The 19583-nt window shown below is 34.9% G+C and overlaps 1 protein-coding gene across 1 annotated transcript in view; it reads right to left on the bottom strand.

The window, feature by feature from the left end:
- Positions 1-19583, bottom strand: part of LOC140135407 (vesicular inhibitory amino acid transporter-like) — a 101957-nt gene that overhangs the window by 38616 nt on the left and 43758 nt on the right. The gene's annotated exons all lie outside the window — the stretch shown is intronic.

Below are 19583 nucleotides of genomic sequence, written 5' to 3'. Positions count from 1 at the left end.
TTGTTTGAGATCCTTGTTTGTCTAGCCTAAGACGAACAAAAAAGATCAGCTAGACGGATTAAGAAAGAAATACAAAATAACTCTTGGACTTGTCATAATCATGTAAAGATGGGTCCGTAGGAAATCTATACTACACTACCCTCACAAATCAATAACATTCATCCACGATCTCCTCAAAAAGGCCTAAATCGAATCAACTAATTGAAGACATATCCACAAGGGAGGCCACCTAAACTCTTTGCCTTCGTGAGAGTTCTTAAAATAGCAAACAAAATGTGCGCCTGAAAATACAAACACAAAGTGTGTGTTCTCTTAAATAACTTTGCAATCATCGTCGTTATCATCATCATCATCATCATCATCATCATCATCATCATCATCATCATCATCATCATCGTCATCATCATCATCAGCATCATCATCATCATCATCATCATCATCATCATCAGCAGCAGCAGCAGCAGCAGTAGCAGCAGCAGCATCATCATCATGGTCGTCGTCGTCGTTGTCGCAGTCATCATCATCTTCATCATCATCATCATCATCATCATCATCATCAATCATAATAACCATCATTATCGCGCTTCTTGTTTAGAACTTCCAGGTCATTCTTTAATAATACATCAGTATATCAGAGAAGATGCTAGGAAGATGTTTGATAGGTTGATGGTTCACCCTCCTCATCCTTTACATCTTCTCTGATTATATACAAAGAGTGTTATTAATTAACAAAATGTATTTGAAGTACTTTCTGCAATATGACCTTTATTGCAAAGAAAAAGTCTCCCACCTAGTCAAGATGCATTACAGAGACAATGTTCAATTGAAAAACGAATTGAACATCCACCAAAATATTTGTAGCATGGCAATATTTTCGACTAAGTTCAGTGCCAATATGTTAGCATGTGACTACAATATAAAATCATATGTATTTGGGTTTGATAATCAGGCCCACTTCAAAAAGCGAACGTAATATAAACCAGATAACTGTACACGGTACTTGGTGAACAGTGCCTTTAGAGAATGCGATTATTTTTGCTGTCAGTAAATCGTTATCGGCACCTGTTGATGACGTCGAATCTAGTCAAAGGAAGGCGCTGAGTGCATGTATCATTGAAGTGAAATCCCGATAAGTGCTAGCTTGAAGGTACAGGTGTGTGTATGTATCTACGGGAATTCCATTTATGTGATACCATCATGTATATCTCTATGGAATTTAAGCTATCACGACTCTGTTACTCAACAAAGTACTGACAATAGGTTTGCGGCTCTCTTCGGCTCTGTTCACAATGTCAATTCATTTCATCCTGCAGATGCAGTATCAAATGTTTCGTGGTCTAAACAAAATGGTGACCATTGATGTAATCGTATCATTTAGGTGAATATCTCCCTTGTATGAAAACACTCAATTGCCATTAAACCATGACAACGCAGATATATTGAATTCTCACCAAGGTAAAATAAACACGTTTAAAGTTACCAGTGTTTGTCCAGGTACATGTAATGTCGATTTTCAAGAAAGAACTTCATAATTATGCTTATTATTATTAGTACCTGAATTTAGGTAACATTGATTAGTGTCACTTAGTGGACTAATATGACTAATGTGCATTAATGGGACTTTCAAATCATAATAATGCTCTATACTAAAGGTTTATCATAGCTTCTTTTTCATTTTGGAAGTCTCTGGCCGAATCACCTATCGGCGTGCTTATCCCTACCAGATTGTTAAATGGTCTTTGCTAATAATATTTATAGGGACATAATATGGAACACCACCAAAGCTATCTTTACAAAGACCTTTTGTTAGATGTGAAAAAGTAAATTGTATATCTCAATGATGACATTGATCGCAATCTCGCTTTCGCTGATGTAAAATGAAGGTATGAATTAATTTCTTTTGTTTGGATTAAAGTCAAAATTAAATTATTATCCTTTATTTTGTAAATGAAACTCAAATTAATAATATATCTGAACAAATTTTAATCTTTACATAAGTGCATCTGGCCGGATTCGAACCGGCGACCTTCGTATTACTAGCACGACGTTCTAACCAATTAGGCCACAGAGGCACACTGGAGAAGAGCAGAAGATTTAAATCTATAGACACAAGGTTCGAATAATATATCTTCCCATTTCTTGCCAGTATCAGTACGCTGTTTTCTTTCAGTTGATTCAAATGCTATCTTTACATGATGCACAAACTAAGAGTCGATTTCAATATAGCCTCATAACTAAATTTACGAGCAATTTCAGACCATCATCAAATTGATAGTAAAAGGAGTAAATTTTTACTATATAAATGTTATTACTTCATTATTGTGTAAAAGTTACATCTTTTGAAAACGTAAAATGTCCTCCAGTATAAACCAGATTCTAATTATGGAAACATTATATAAAAGTAATTCAATTATTAACCCAAGGAATAGCAAGTGGAGTGATAATTTCTCCAAGGGTTTCTTTTCCATTAAATGCAGGTGAAATAACTTCCGCAAAAGGATTTTAAATTGGTACGATGAAATTATAGTATTACCAGGTGATTCTGCGACAAAGTGAACGCTTTAATATAAAGAGCAAAAAGCACGCTTTGTATTTGTAGCTGATTGAAAATCTCTCTTAACCAAGATGCACAAAAATGCCAGATAATGGAATAAAATGGATATCAATCAAGTCCATGTCGCAGCGTCAAGTAAATGGGTTTGCCATTGACCTTTTATTTATGCAAAGAGCTCGAGATCTGTTATACGATATAAAAGTCAAGAAAATGTTGGCATAGATTTGCAGACTATCAAACATTATCGATGCGTTGTGACCAAAAAAAAACCCCGCTACAAATCAGATATGTTGCGGTGTCTCACAACTTTTAAATTTGCCTCTGTGACATTTGCTACTTATTTTTGGAATTCAAATGACATAAATGTTGTATCTCCAAGCCTGAATACACGTGAAGACAAATCCATATTTATCAAACCGGGCAGCTCATGCTTCGTCATGATATGAATGCATCAAGTTTCCCGCGCTAATGGATGCTCTTGCCTCTAGTGGTTTTCGCCCTCTTTTTTTCTATATACGGCATGTATGCAGACTCACCAAATACAAAAATGGTAGATTTTTACTTTCGACCGTAAAATACAAACATCCATATCCAAAACTGAATTACCGCGCATTATCACTTATACAAAGTTTCACTTAGGTGGATAAGAATTAGAAAAATTGATAAATAATATTATATTCTTATCGTTATATGTAGAAGTGTACAGTTGCATCCAGTAAGTTAATGAATTTTGGATTTATTATGTATGGATATCGTGTGGAATTCGGAAAAAAAATCGCCTACGTAAAAATATTGCAATTTATGGTAAAGCTCAATGTATCATCACACTTCTCCTGAAGGCGGGAAAAGGTGCCTGTTTGATGACCGTAATGGGGTGTAGGGTGATATACCTGACGATCTCTGATCGGCTAAACGCGGTATTTATTCTGTTTCAGAAGGCTGCTATCAGATTCCATGGCGGGTACTTATGATCCAAATTGCTAACGTAACATACCTAAGGTGCAAAACAGGTGCTTTCAAGGGACTTCACACCAGCATTATAGGTGAATGTTTAGCCCTTAAAGGGCTGAAGCGTTCAATCTTTGTTTGACCATTTTATTATATATATATCGTGCCATCAAAGTGTATATGTGGCTTTTAAGACAGAAACATCGCCACATGGTAATTAGGGTTAGGGGTTAGAGGTTAGAGTTAGGGTTAGGAGTAAGCATAATGTGAAAGGTGTGATATATATCTTCAAGTTTTGACCACAGTAATGCTATTGCTGAAATCCTTACACCAGTTGCATACCTGGATGAGTTGTGCGATTTTGCAATGCATTTTGTCATGTATTTATTGGGGCTCAATTTGACAATTGGGTCGGTTTTTTTTATATGTAGTTTCCGCATTCACTCTAGTAGTTATTATTATCGGCATTGTGACTTTTGAATTATTATATTAGTAGTAATAGTTGTAGTCTAAGTTTGACATTTTAAGCCATGAAAAATGCAAGTATGACCTTATCTCGCTTTTCGCTTTTTGTCTTTGTAAATATTAGTATCATTGCATATCATAATATAATTTTGATATTTTTGTGAAAACTCAAATAACGTTTATTAATCTGAGTAAGAGGCACAGTGCTTGAGAAATTCTATGTTTGAAAATAATATTATGCTTGGTCCACTTAAATAAATATCACGTTCACTACTAGAATGTTTAAATAAAAATCAAGGCTATATTACTTAATAAAATGAAATAGAATGCTTGTTATTAAAGTGGTCATAATAGGTTATTCCATTTAAAATCCACACTATTTCTGTGGAAGATTTTGGAAATATCTTCCACAGGGGAGTATGAATTTCAAATGGAATGAACGATAGACAGCTCCATTTGAATTTCATACATCCTCTGAGAAAGATTCAACCTGAATCTTCCACTGAGGGAGGGTGAATTCAAATGGAGCTGCTAATATGTTCATTCCATTTGAAATTATATCTCTGTGGAAGATATTTACAAAATCTTCCACAGGGGTAGTGTGGATTTCAACTGGAATAGCCCAATGCTTGTTATCAAAGTGGTCATAATACATGGTTTAGTGTGCGCGATAGTTATGAGTTGCGTATAAGATATGTTCAATAGTAGTTATTACTGTCGGATTTAATTTCTTCGTAGATCATATTAAATGATAGAATGCATTAAGGGACATTACAATGTTTTAGTGGTGGTTGATAAGGCCAACAACATATCATTAAGGCACTGTGATTTATAATGCGGTATGCACAGGCATTAAACCACAAGCCTCAACAGACTTAACAAGAATTCGCTGACTATGCTGACCGCTGCTTTGTCACCCAAGTTACTCCATAAACAATTTAGCATCATTCAGGCGCAGAACCCTAGTAAGCCTACCTTATATCTAGAATAGCCATCGCAACCGGGATCAGCTACACGATGTCTCGTAACTCTCGTCCGGGACAATAAGCATTCAGAATTCCTTGAACAGGGGCATTTTAAATCAGCTTTAATAGCACAGGCTTTGTGCTGGGATTCTGATACCTGTATGGTGATCTAAGATTGGCCCTTTTCCAACTTTCCAACAATATCTCACTGCTCGCTTCACTTGATATTGTAGGGGCGTCGTGGTTTGCGAACGGGGCTAATTCTAAGTTAACTCAATTGCAGATTGAATTCAAAATTATTAGAAAATTATCATAAAGTGTGTATATCCATGAATATAGACTCATTTTAAGCTTACTGAAACTCTAAATCAAGAAGTAACGAATTGTTTGAATTAGAGCAATGCATTGTGGGATACCAAGTTGTCCTATTATAGGAAGTGTTTTTCACTCAGGCAGTTGGCCTAGACTGTTGATATGCTCATGTAAGTTTGCATGTTCGTTTATGCAACACATGGTTTGATGCTAAACACAGATTGGAATGACATTATAGTTGGCATGGTTGGCATTCTCATTAGATCACTATGCGTACTACATGCTTTAAGACAAACCAAGAAAGTTACCAAGATAATTTATAATTTGCAATAGATTTGTTGTTGGAAATAGTTATGTTCATGAAAAAAGTTATGTTCATGTATTTCTTTTTCAGTTTTGTTTTGCACGTGTATTTGATATTAGCTTTTGATATCATTGATAATGGATAGAAAAAAAAGCCCCGTGATTTATAGTGCGCTACGCACAGGCACAACGCACAGACGTTGATCCACAAGCCTCAGCACACTTTACTAGTGTGCGTAGGTAATAGTACGTTATATGCCTTTACTAATAACATCACGACTGAAATCATTTGGAATAATCCATCGCGTCTTTATGATTGGGTTTTGTCACAATTATAATACAAACACCTCTCGTAAGGTACAGTATTCATTATAATAACCTCCCAACAAAGAAAGACAGTATCTATACTTCGGTAATCAAACAGATGGTGCGTCTTATTTTGAGATCATTCAAAAATACATCTGCCATAAAAACATCAGCAACGAACACATTATACTTGTAAATAATGTATGAGCAACCTGATTCAAAGACACCTGCCTCTCAAGCAAAAATGTAATATCTGCTATTTTATAGTTTCATAGATACCATGTTTTTACTATTGATCACGGTTGTTTGATGTAATGTAAAACTGTGTCATTTTAAAGTAAAGTTAAACTATGATGGCGCTATTTATCTTAAATATGTTTGCATCTTTACACGGGGTAGACACTTGTATAATGGTATTTAAACATCAGAAAAATACTAAAAATTGCAAGGAAATTTTCAAAAAACTTTCTAACATGAAATGTAAGGAATCAGTCATATTATTTGGATAAATTAAATTTAAAATATATGTAAATAGCGCCCTCAATTTCCACACAAATGTACAGTTTATAGAATAAAACTTACCACAAAAAAGCAGACAAAAACTAATAATTTCATATAGAAACGAATATCTATTACTATAGCTGTTGCTATTGTCCAGGTCTAGAATTAAATATTACTACGTATATAACGTTTTTTGTTAGTAAAATTAATAAATGATCACACCAAACAACCATGGGATGAGAAAAATGAGAGACACATTAACCAGAAGCATGACACATCTTGAGTAACAAAGGAAGTAGGCGAGCAAATAGTATGATACCTTAGAGTGTAAGTCAGAAATCCTTATTTAACATTTGAAATATCCTGCGCAAATATAGACCAAACCTTGCCATTCTGGTTTAAACGACATTGTATCTATTCTGACTACAAAAGTAAGACTTAATTTACAGGTGCTTCAGTAAATTGATACCGTGAGATCAAATATGGATCACGGTTTGGAGCAAATCAGACAATTTTTTAAGACGTTCATTGAGTTAACCTAACAAAATTGGCATTCGAGTTGCCATTGCAATGCAAGGAACAGTTGAGCAAATTTAACAAGCAGCACAACAGGTACAACACATGTCCGTAGCTACGGGTGACGTGTATTATTAACACTATTGGTTGACATCGAATCACTTTTTGTCTACTTCTATACTACGGATTTCCCCTAGAGGCACCTCTACAAAGTTACCATCAGGAAACTAAGGATCAGTCAGAGTACCTCTTCAATTAAACAGAGTAACACTTAAAACAGCGCTTTAGACAGTGAAACTTTCTCACAGCCCTCAGGGACTGCGTTGAAGAGTGTGACCGTGTTATTTTGGATATGACATGAGCTGAATTGCTACTCATGATAACAGAGTAATTGCCAAAATTAAGCATTGGTAAGTAGAAAATTGGTGACAAGTAATTTTGATTCTATTGACTTTTACTCTCTGAAAGATGTGCCCAAGTTAGCACGAATTGTATTGTTCCATTTCGTTTTATCACACGGGCGCTAAGAGCTTGGATGCATTAAAAGCCATATAAACATGTCTATTTTCATTAGAAAGAGAAAGAAAAGCCACGGTGGAAGATAAGTGGAGTATTATTTTGAGATATTGCATTTTTGAAAAACTGACATGTAGATATAGAAACATAGAGAATGCATTCATTTTAAATAAGAGTACCTGGCAACAAAGGCGGAGACCTTTCCTCTATACCTGGCATTCCCTTGGCTGAAAATTATGTTAAGATGTAAGTGCCTGCTGCTTCAAATTTGATTTTGTACGCTAACAATAACATGAATAATGTGTGCTATGTTTGGTTTTTCATATTCTGCAATTTATGATCATATTGCTATCGTTTGCACACTGCGTACTTTAAATATTTTTACCACGTACGGTATTTGAAAATGGCGATATTCTTTTGTATACAATAATAAAATGAGCACAGAAAACCTTTTCGACATCATTTGCAAAAGGTTAGAAAAGGTTCCCAGAAAACGTTTAAATGTCGGGTAAATAAAGTGTATATAGAGGGTATAAAACGTTTTCATAACATTCAAAAACGTTTTTTGATAACTTATTGCAAATATTCTAACAAGATGTTATTTAAGTGTTGACAAAATATTTAGCAAAAAATCTTTGCCAAAATATTTTACAATAACATTTTGAAATATTTTTGAAAATATTTTTGTAGTGTGTTTACATACAAAACATTTTAAAACGTTTTCATGATCTTTATATAACCCGACATTTAATGTTATTAAAACGTTTTTACCAAAACTAAAAATCCAAAATATAACCTGTTAAAAACGTTTTGTGCTGGGAATTAACACAAATTGTTTTATTAACAACTCCTCTTTAAGATCTAGAAACCTTCCGAGACAAGCAATTCATTCAGTACACAAATTAGAAACCTTCCGCGATCAGCAGTTAATTCAGTACACAAATTAAAGTATATAGCAACTTAAAAATATGAACAATGGAGTCATTAATAACGGCCAATGCGTTCAATAATACTGCATAATTCAACATTGATTTACCGAATTGAGTTTCGGGCACTTTAAAACAAACAAATATCCCTGACATTTTGTTAAATGACGAGCTATGATCTTCTCCTTTGAGTACTAAATTTATCGACAAACTCATCTTGCTCGTTGCAGCGTTGACTCGGTTTCCGGTATCTGATAAACGTTTGACAGCTTCTTCCTGAATGCAATAATCCCGAATGAAGTGACGGTTTTAGTAAAATGAAATTTCATTTTATTAATAACATATCTCACTTATTAGATTGCCATAACACTTGTTAATAATTCTGACACTGATTTTCATGATTTATGTTTATTATCTTTTTAATGTAGGACATCCACTTCACACATGTTCTAAATAAATGTTGTTGAAATAATCGCTTATTCCAAAAAAGGCTTTTCTATTACAGGTATCAACCAACATTTTGTGGTTGAGGTGTTTAGAGTGAATGACTTATTTTGATTGCCATGATTGGAAATTCAAATGACATTTTCATGTTAATCGTGCATGTCACGTCGTCTGGGTGAATGACTGCTAATAATTAGATTTAATATAAATGTTCATTTATGTAACCTCTGCGAATATCAAAATTTAGTATTAAACATGTTCGCCCTAGTTTTTGAGCGTCTTTAACTTATTAATATCACTTATTGAAACCTTCCGCGACCAGCAATTAATTCAGTAGACAAATTTGAAACCTTCCGCGATCAGCAGTAAATTCAGTACAAAAATTAAACTATATCAACTTAAAGATATAAACAATCGAGTCATTAGAGAGCTTGCGGAATGAAGTTACTTTAACTTTAACTTTAACGTCTAGAGGATTATAGAGGATTATGTATTCAAAACCACTCTGCCATTAAAGCCGCTTGAAGTTAAAGTTAACGCGAGAATCTATAGTGTGCCGTAAATTATGATGAAATACGTCATACTTTAGAACAATAGTTTGCCTATTTCCTCATAGACTACATAATTACCATTATGTATTATCTATAGTTAATAGACCAATTATTGGAAATCTAATTTGGTTTGGGTAAAAAACATGCTACATGTTGATGAAAATTACTGATTGAATTCAATCAAAATAAATTTTGTTCCAAACGTCACACTTGATATATAATTTTGTGTGTGCTCATGACGTACACCAAATCAGCTTGCGGAACCAAGTTTTTGGCTTGACTTCAACGCCAAGGGGATTAAGTTCCCGTAAAATGGTCTGGTTTTACTTGAGCCAGCAGTGTACGATACTTCTGGAAGAGTAAAGCAGGTGCATAACATTTTTATATATAACATGTTGTGTCTGGTAAGAGAGAGAGAGAGAGAGAGAGAGAGAGAGAGGGGGTAGGGAGGAGGAGAGGGAGGGCATTGGAAGTGGACAGGGAGGTGTTTTGCTGGTAGCCAAGGGGGGGGGGGCTCCCCCGTGGGACATCTTCTCTTCCTTCTTGACCCTTCCCTTTTGGATGCGGGCCGCCGTGATATTTTACGCTTTTAGGCCTTTTTCTGCCATTTTAAGCCCATTTTTGTAAAACCGTTTCCCTTTGAGAATCGGCCTACGCCCTCCTAACAGAAAAACCCTGACAAAATCACTGGGGGAGGGGGAAACAGGAGTGCGAGTGGGTAATTATAGGAGGGTCAAGTTTGAGAGAGCGAGTACAGATAGAGGGGAGAAGGAGGGGAAAATAAGGAGAATGCAGGGAAGGGGAAACAGGAGGGGAAGGGGAGAGAGATTCAGAAGGAGGGGAAAGAAATAAAGAATATGTATATATTTCATTAGGCTTTGCGAAGTAAATTGGAATATGGAATTGACAAAGCTGACGAGCCTTTATTAAATAATATTATATATATATAGGCCTATAACTATCGTAAGAATATTAATTGAAACGTATAGGGCCTAGCTAGTTTCAAAATAATATGATAAGGAGATTAACGCTGGGTCCCGACATAATCCATGTTGAGTGGTATCGCGAGTTCATTCATGTTTACTCAAACGAAGCTCTTAAGGTAGAGTCTTTTGTCTTGAAGTGGGACTAATAACCACTTGACTAAACAAAAGAGAGACATTTGGATGTAGTTGGTAACAAGCTCTTACACATGCCCTTCTTTTGAACGCACATTGATACACATGTCCCGAGTTTAAGCAACAAGACGCTGTTGGTACAGAAACCAATCTGACGTTCGCGTTGAAGTGAATTTGAGCAAGAAATCGAATCGATATTTTTGAAGTTGCCGTTAAAGTTCCAGTAACTTCATTCCGCAAACTCTCTATTAATAATGGCCAATGCGTTCAATAACACTACATAATTCAACATTGATTTACCGAACTGAGTTGCGGGCACTTTGAGACAAACAAATATCTCTGACATTTTGTTAAATGACGATCTATGATCTTCTCCTTTGAGTACTAAATTTATCGACAAACTTGTCTTGCTCGTTGCACCGTTGACTCGATTTCCGGTTTCTGACAAACGGTTGACAGTTTCTTCCTGAATGCAATGATCCCGAATGAAGTGACGGGTTTAGTAAAATGAAATTTCAGGGTTTTATTAATAACATTTCTCACTTATTAAATTGGCATAACACTTGTTAATAATTCTGACACTGATTTTCATGATTTATGTTTATTGTCTTTTTTAATGTAGTACCCTACCCCACTTTTTACATGTTCTAAATAAATGTTGTTGAAATAATCGCTTATTCCAAAAAGGCTTTTCTATTGCAGGTATCAACCACCATTTTGTGGTTGAGGTGTTTAGAGTGAATGACTTATTTTGATTGCCATGATTGGAAATTTAAATGGCATTTTCATCTTAATCGTGCATGTCATGTCGTCTGGGTGAATGACTGCTAATAATTAGATTTAATATAAATGTTCATTTATGTAACCTCTGCGAATATCAAAATTTAGTATTAAACACATTCGCCCTAGTTTTTGACTTATTAATATCACTTCTTAAAAATTGACATATTGAGGGGACCACAAGAAATTATCTTTAAAGACCCTGTCTTCCTTCATCAAGCTGGTGACATTTGCTACTGAACATCGTTGTTTAAATTTGTCCTGATTTTATGAGTTCCCAATTAAGTTCTTTTAATCTGATTTACTAGTCATTGCATGAGTTCGACTAATCTGGTTGGTCAGATAGCAAGACTACGTTGGGTTAAGGTTGGCATTGCCCAGGCGGCGAGTGGCATGATGGTCGGAGAGAGCTGGCAAAACCGCTCGGCCGTATTTGTTTGTGATATTTCAAGCGTTTTAAAATTTCAAAATAATCCCATTCAATTACCACCCATAGTGGGTAGGAGAACATGAAAACTAATATGAGATACTGTATTAGGATCACATATTAAGTATCATGTGAGAGTATACTCTTGTACTCCAGAAGACAGGATCACATATTAAAAAGCGCCCTCTGTTGTTATTAATCGTATTTAATGCGTATTTACAACGTTATGAATAAATATTTGACACCATAGAATATAAAACTAGTAATTTGATAAGTTAAAAAAGATTTTTAACGGAATAAATCTAAATAATATGATTATGCAGTTTATTCCGTTAAATATTTACCCCATAATTTCCCTCATTCTTCAGGCCCTGCCCTCTATCGGGTGCTAATTTAAAGTTTAAGCTTGATTGCTATTGTTTCTTTGTAAGCCTGCGGCGCAACCTTGAACAATATTGTCCTTGAGATATTTATCTAAAGAGTTCCTGTCCTTTTCAATGGCTTGAGTATTTGGTCACGCTTGCTGGTCTTGGTATGTCGTTCCCAAGGGTTACGTGCGTTATTATTTATAAATATAGTCGACGGTAGCTGATTATCAGAAGAATGATGAGAACATAAAAAGTTGAATCGATGAAAATCATTCTGAATCAAGATTAAGACTATCTGCAGATTATTCCTTTGTTTGCGTCTGATTGTAACCAAAGAAGTAGCGAGGCATCAACTGACTTCAGTCTTGACAATCGTGAAGAAAAAAAGTGAAATCAACCCAAGGCGTGGATCTTAGTATCACAACAATGTTACTGTCAAGTCAACATTGGAGGAGGTTAAATAAACAGTTAATATTGAGACAGTACCCTTTGTTTCAGAGGTGATCTAACCATTATTATTTTTGATGCTTCAAATGATATAGACATATACTGTTGCCTTGATAACTAAGTCACCACGTATGAGTTGAAATAACCAAAGGGGAAAGATTCACGCATTCCAGTACTCTTATCAGAAAGTAGACCGTGTGAGATGTCAACCTAACAACCTATATACACTCCAAAATACATAGTAATAAACAATTGAATGCGTTAATGGCTAACGTTTGTACAATAAAGGTATAGGGACGTTTAAGGAGTGTTGACTTTCTGACATATTAACGCCTTAAACACACATAAGCGTTAATATTGTTACGTGCTCAAATTATGCTTGAACACGCTGGTATGTTAGTACTATTAAAAGTCGTAAATGTGTTACTAAAGTAACACTCCTTTAAATTCCATATACTGTCACTGTACAAGCGTTAGCCATTAACGCGTTCAAGTGTTTATTAAGAGTTACTCTGTAGTTTTTGCAGTGGAAAGAAAAAAGTAAGACGTGAAAAAATTGGCTAATAGGAGACACGCATATATATAAAACAATGTCCCAGTAATCAGCACCATGTAACGTCCCAATGTAAGGTCATCTTTATCGACGAGTTAATTCAAACATTCTGATTTATTGTAGACATGTGACACGTCATATTTTAATATTATTCTAGTTTTTCATTTATTAAAATTAAATTTTGCTTTAACACACTCGTGTATTAAAACTATTCAAATGTTAAAATTTCAGGCATATGTTATAAGAATGAACACTCCTCTAAGGTCTCTATACCTTCACTGTACAAGCGTTAGCCATTAACATGTTCAAGTGTTTATTAAGTGTTACTCTGCATTGTTAATTTGTTTGCCGTGTAGAAATGAACTAATAGGTGATACGTACATATAGAACAATGTTCCACCACTATCACCATGTATCGTCCCAATTTAAGGTTATCTTTATCGACGAGTGAATTCAAACATTTTGATTTATTGTAGACTTGTGACACATTGTATTTTTAAATTATTCTAGTCTTTCATTCATTAAAATTAAAATTGTGCTTTAACACACTCGTGTGTTAAAACTATTTATAACTATTATACTTAGCTCTCTGGGTTACTAGGTATTTACTTTGTGTATTTGTTATATATATATGCAGTTCTGAGCATCATTCGAACCTAATACATATATATTTATATATTCCGCTCTTCTCCAGTGTGCCTCTGTGGTTCAGTTGGTTAGAGCCTCGGGCTAGAATTACGAAGGTCGCCGGTTCGAATCCGGCCAGATGTACTGGTTTGTTCAACGTTTATATGCGCTGGCTACTCTAAGGAAGATTAAAATGTGTTCATCATACTGCAGTTACTGTCCGTTTTCCTATACACAATACACAGTGCACTCACCATTGACGCGCGAATTTTGTACAAATAGTGTATGTTAGAAGTATATTGCATTTGCCTAGTTAACATCACTGTGTGAAAAATAACCGGCCAAAATTTAAACTATTCTCTAAACTTCTAGCGAATATATTTCTCTAACATGACCTAAAATTACAGCTAGGTTAGATGTTCAGAAATAATCGCACTTTCGTAGAATATGAGTGAGGGCAAAGCATAGCTAGCTCATAGCTAGCCAACTCCCCGTGTTAATTGAATGGAGATTTGACCGAAAATATTGAGCTATATTGGTAACGGACCGCTCCTACTGAAGGATGCCACAAAAAAACGGTACAAGCTACATTTAAACTATTCTATGAAATTCTAGAAAATATAGTTTTGTAACATGTCCTAAATTTTTAGCTAATTTAGGTGTTTGGAAATAGTCGCACTTTTGTGTTTTAGGAAGGATATGTAAACGACAGATAACACCAAAAATATGAAGAAATTATTTCCAAACCGTGTTAAGTCAACAATCATTATGTTGCTCATTTTCAAGAATGCTGGTTAACAAAAAGCAGGCCATTGTCTCATTTCGTGAACAAAGGTCCACATACCATTGTTTCCTTGCGTTTCCTTTATAATCAGTTACCCAACTGAAGTTGTATTATAGCACCTCATAGCGATACCGCACATATAAAACAGACACATGTGCACAACCAGAGAAGATCCGATTTAATCAGTTGAGCTGTTTCAATGAGTGTTATCTTGGTTTAATAGCTTTTAATGTGGTTTAAGTCCTGCAAAGGTCGAGATGAATTCTACTGTAGACATGACTGCATCATGTTTCAGGCGTATGTTATGAAAATGAACACTCCTTTAAAGTCTCTATACCTTCACTGTACAAGCGGTAGCCTTTAATGTGTTCAAGTGTTTATTAACTGTTACTCTGTATTGTTTGCAGTGTAGATAAAAATGTAAAACGTAAAAAATGGGTTAATAAGTGACACGTATATACATCTAGAACAATGTTCCACCGTCATCATCATGTAACGTCCCAATTTAAGGTCATCATTATAGACGCACTCAACAAGTTAATTCATACATTCTTGTGACACGTCATGTTGTAGATGTGGATATACCGTATAATAATATTATTCTAGTCTTTCAGTATCTCTTTATTAAAAGCAAAAATAAAACAAGAAAAGAATGGAGGAGAAAGGACAGCATCCCATGTAAAAACATCAGAGATATTATAATTCTAAATGTAAAACATTTTCTATTCTCGTTGAAAACTTATCAAGTTCACATTATATTTTCTTACATCAAACACTAATAAAACTTGATTTCAAACACTAATTTCTGACCACTTGACCCAATAACGATGTAATCAATTATCTGTCCTACTCATCTCGTATACATTGTTTTTCTTGTGCTTATCAACAGAGATCCAGAATAAATTGTGTTCTAAAAACAATACTTACGCGTAGGGTCAAATTAGTATGACCAAAAGAAAAGGATTGTGTCAATTGAATGGTCCCATGTGGTTCAACAACTGCAGCTCGCAGCAATTTGTCGAGCTCGTGCAATGTTTTTGTAAGCAATATTCGGTTGCAGCGTCTTGGGGACAAAGTGACTGACTGAAAATGTTACATTATCACATCCACACCGTCTGTATGAGGTGTTCGACAGTAGGTTTAAATTTGGTCATCATTTATATGATTATCACACGATTTTTGTGTGATTTGTACCTGATGAAACTCGGCTCTATCATAATCTAACTGGGACTTAAAAATTCATAAAATTGTATTCAATACATTTTTAAAAAAAAGAAAAGGCCAAAAGACTCTTAATTATTGTCTTTCTTTTCAACAATGAAAATTATTTAATAAGTGTCTTATTATAGCTGTTATTTGAGTTGAAAATGTAGGTGAAATGCTGCAAGTCTGTGCTTAATACGGTGAGCCTTGTATAACCTTTTCGTACCACTCGTTTATTACAACAACATGTAAATTACATGAAAACAATAAAAGATCATTAAATGATAGTAGAATACTTTGCATTGCTGGAAAGGAAACAACAAAAAAACAAATATAACCATATGTTTAAACTGACACAAATTGCAACTTCTTAACTAGTTCCAATTTCAAAATGAGTTAATATTGCTTTCTTTTCGCATAACCTGGTCTGGTCGTAGAGGTCGAACTAAATATACTAAACATACCAATTGCGAAACAGCATTTCGCAAACTCACTATTATATCGAGTGTAATGCCCTCCAAAGCCAAGTATCTAAAATGACCTTGAAGTAAAATCTTATATTGGTCCTTGATTTGTTTGAAAAAATTACACGTTTAATATAACGCCATTTTTCCGTAGTAAAAGAGTTGTTTAATTACACACATATACTCGAGACTGTATCTGACATATTGTTTACATGTAGATACGGTAGATTTGCTTTAGCAACAGACTGATTAAAAATTCTTACCGCAAAAGTAAAATGGCAGTATCGGTTATCGTATATATTAACAGATGCACCTTTTTGTTTTATTACAGAGGACAATACACACGCCATCATTTCAAATACATCTTAGACCTATTTCATTTGGCTATATAACAAGGCCGATATCAAAAAAGGAAATCGCTCATTCATCGAATTGCACGGTAATCATAAACTCTTAAAACGTTTTCATTATTAGCTTGATTTCAAGTAATAGCAATACGTTGTGGTTATTTTGTTGAGCTATTGTTGGAAAGACTTATCGTTAAACTGAAAGGTCAAAATGCTTAATGAACGAGGTTTACATTAATTTCTGGTTCGATATTTTGCTTGAATAGTTTCAGTCACAGTAGTATGTGTAAAGCTACACTCGTCTAAATAAATACTTTTAAGACCATATGGCACATTGGTTGTTAATTAGATTAAGGGGTTTAACCCTCTATTTACACACGCTTTACTAAGGGCACCGTTGGATTTCTATATCAAAACCAATTTTATTTGATATCAAAAGATAGCAAATGGTCTCCCGTATCCAGTGGTACCAAAATAAGTACCTACATGCTACACATCATGACGTCATAATATGAGTGCGCCCTTACAAAATTGGACAATTCTTTCTATGTCTGGCAATGAACATGATAGGACAATGTTTTGGCCTCACTCTGAGCTTCGAACTCTCGCGAGAAACGAGAAAAGTGAAACCAATTTTGTAGTTTATTATTTGAAGAACAAGAATACCAAAAACATTGGTTCCACTAATGTAGCAAAATAAAACCACAAACACAGAGCACCATACTAATAAGCACACAAAGCCGAAAAAGCTATTTTTATTTAGTTCGTATTTAAATCAAGTTGAAGAAAACTCCAGAATCCTAAACATATTTTGTTGATTCTTTATCGTCTGCTCCATTTTATCTTCAATGTCGACGAATGTCATCGCAGAATTGTTCTTTTCTGCTCAGGTAAGTAGGTTAATGGCTAATTTGCTGATAACATTTACATGTTGTGATTTTCATGTACATGATGTAAGCTCTGTCGACATGTCCCCGTGGATATAATTAGAATATTCCGTCTTGAAAAATTCGGTTCCGCAGCTTCCTTTGAGCTCGAGAGATTTTCTCCCTTAGAAATCCTCCTTGTGACTGAATCCTATTCCACTGGGGACTTTGGACGCCGGTTGGTGCATGTTGTTAACTCATACATTAATAACATTGATTTGAGCATAGTACAAGTCCACACTATTACACGGTGGTTTAATGCAAACACTGTTTAAAGCTGTTTAAAGGTATGCATGTTTTTCATTCTACGTACAATGGGCTATTCAAATTGAAAAACAACGACTGCAGACGACAAGTTTTTTCAAAAATTCAAAATTTCAAAAATTTCAGTAATGTCAATTTTCATGACCATATTTGGAATCAGCATGAAAAATGCATTAAAATGAGTACAAACAAGCCTAGTATTGATTCAGTGGTTCTTTAAATAGCTCTTGATATTTTGAGAAAATATTTCAAAACTTGAATTTTTTCCATTGAAGCGCATGGCTAGCACGCAGAGCATTAAGGTTAACAACTATTTTTAACTGTTGCGATTTGGTAGTTCACAGCATCTTGCGAATGGTAGAATTGCATTGATCATTTCATAGTGAGTGTGTAGAAGAATTCAAATATCACAGATATACTTTTGTAGGTCCTGTGGTTCTTGAGTTAAGTTGTAAAGAGGGTTGAAACAACAACACTTTTGTAAATCGTACATAACACATTCAAAACAATAAATCAAGCAAGTTTTCAAAGTATATGATTTGTAGAATGCACTATTGCAAAATATGAAAGTGTTATTTTTCAATAATATATTGATTTAGATAATGAAAATCGCTTCGACCAACAATACCTAGTCTACCCTTAAACTTATCTTCCACACAGGAGTGTGAATTTCAAATGGAGATATTACCTGACTCTATTTGATATATACACCCATTGTGTGGGAGATTTAGGTCATGTCTTCAATACGGGGTGTATGGATTTTAACCGGAATAGCCCAATGCGTTTAAAAGAAACACACTATTCATTAGTCAGTGTAAGCATACTATTCAGTGACTTTTGAAATGAGAAGGGGCAAACCGGATGTTTTTCCAGTTAGCCACCATTGCAAACTCCTTTTGAAAATTTATATTTGCATTTTCAACAAAAACTGTCAAGTTAATAAGAGTGACTGCTTTCGGCGCGTTCCACATAATGTGGTCCTCTGCATTAAGTCCACTAGCAATTTGGGCCAAAATAGTCTCATACCCATGGCGCAGTTACTCAACATTCATTCAACACTATAGCTAAACATTTGATCCCTATTTGTAGGGTATGAGTTTGTTGTACCCAAGTTACTAAAAGGTCATTATATCCTTGTACAAACCGTTGGGGTCGATAGAACTGTGTACTGGTAGATGAGCGTGTTTGAATTCCTATAGTGACTATAAATGTTATCAAAATAGTGCTCCCACTTAAATTAGTAAAACCTTGACAAAGTTCAACTGACGTATTTTTGTACTTTATTTCCCCTTATATTAGCATTGCAAAAAACTAAATCTAACCGTCATACATATATGCTATATACTAATAGAGATATGTGAGAGGAAACGGAATTGTAAACGGGAGAAGCGGGGAAAAGCGCGGGAAAGAAGTGCTGTTAGTTTAGATAACAAAATCTTGTCGTCTTCAAATTCGTGTATCTAATTACACCTAAAAATAAGCGGAGAGCTACTGATACATATGGAAATACAGGGCATTTCACCGCCATGTGCAAATGTGAGATTTATCCCTTACAAAGCAACCAAACCCCTGGAAATATAGGCTACTTTTGCAAGATTATGCTTATATACATATTTTAATCATCCATACCACGAGATATGCAATTGATAAGTGTACTAACATGCATAGTATTGGCCGAGTAATTCTAGACTATCCATCTCCTCAAAACTGGCCTATACCACGCGCATTTCTATCATCCGTCTTCAAATTCTTATACCTCGCAGCATTTTCTCACGGCACGTTGAGCTGCTAAGAGTTTAATCAGCAATTTGTTGAAAGCGCGCTTGTTCGTTAATTGCTTGAAAATTAATATCGACCAATTTTCAATAGAGACTTGTGGCATTAAATTTGACGGTCCTACTGCCCGTTTCCTTTCTGTAGGCATTGCTGTAAGGGGTGCGACTATGCGAATTAGTCTGCATAGGTTGA

Source organism: Amphiura filiformis, chromosome 16 (genome assembly GCF_039555335.1).
Source record: "Amphiura filiformis chromosome 16, Afil_fr2py, whole genome shotgun sequence".
NCBI lineage: Eukaryota > Metazoa > Echinodermata > Ophiuroidea > Amphilepidida > Amphiuridae > Amphiura > Amphiura filiformis.
The sequence above is the reverse complement of the archived record's forward strand: the minus strand, read 5'-3'. Positions and strand labels throughout refer to the sequence as shown.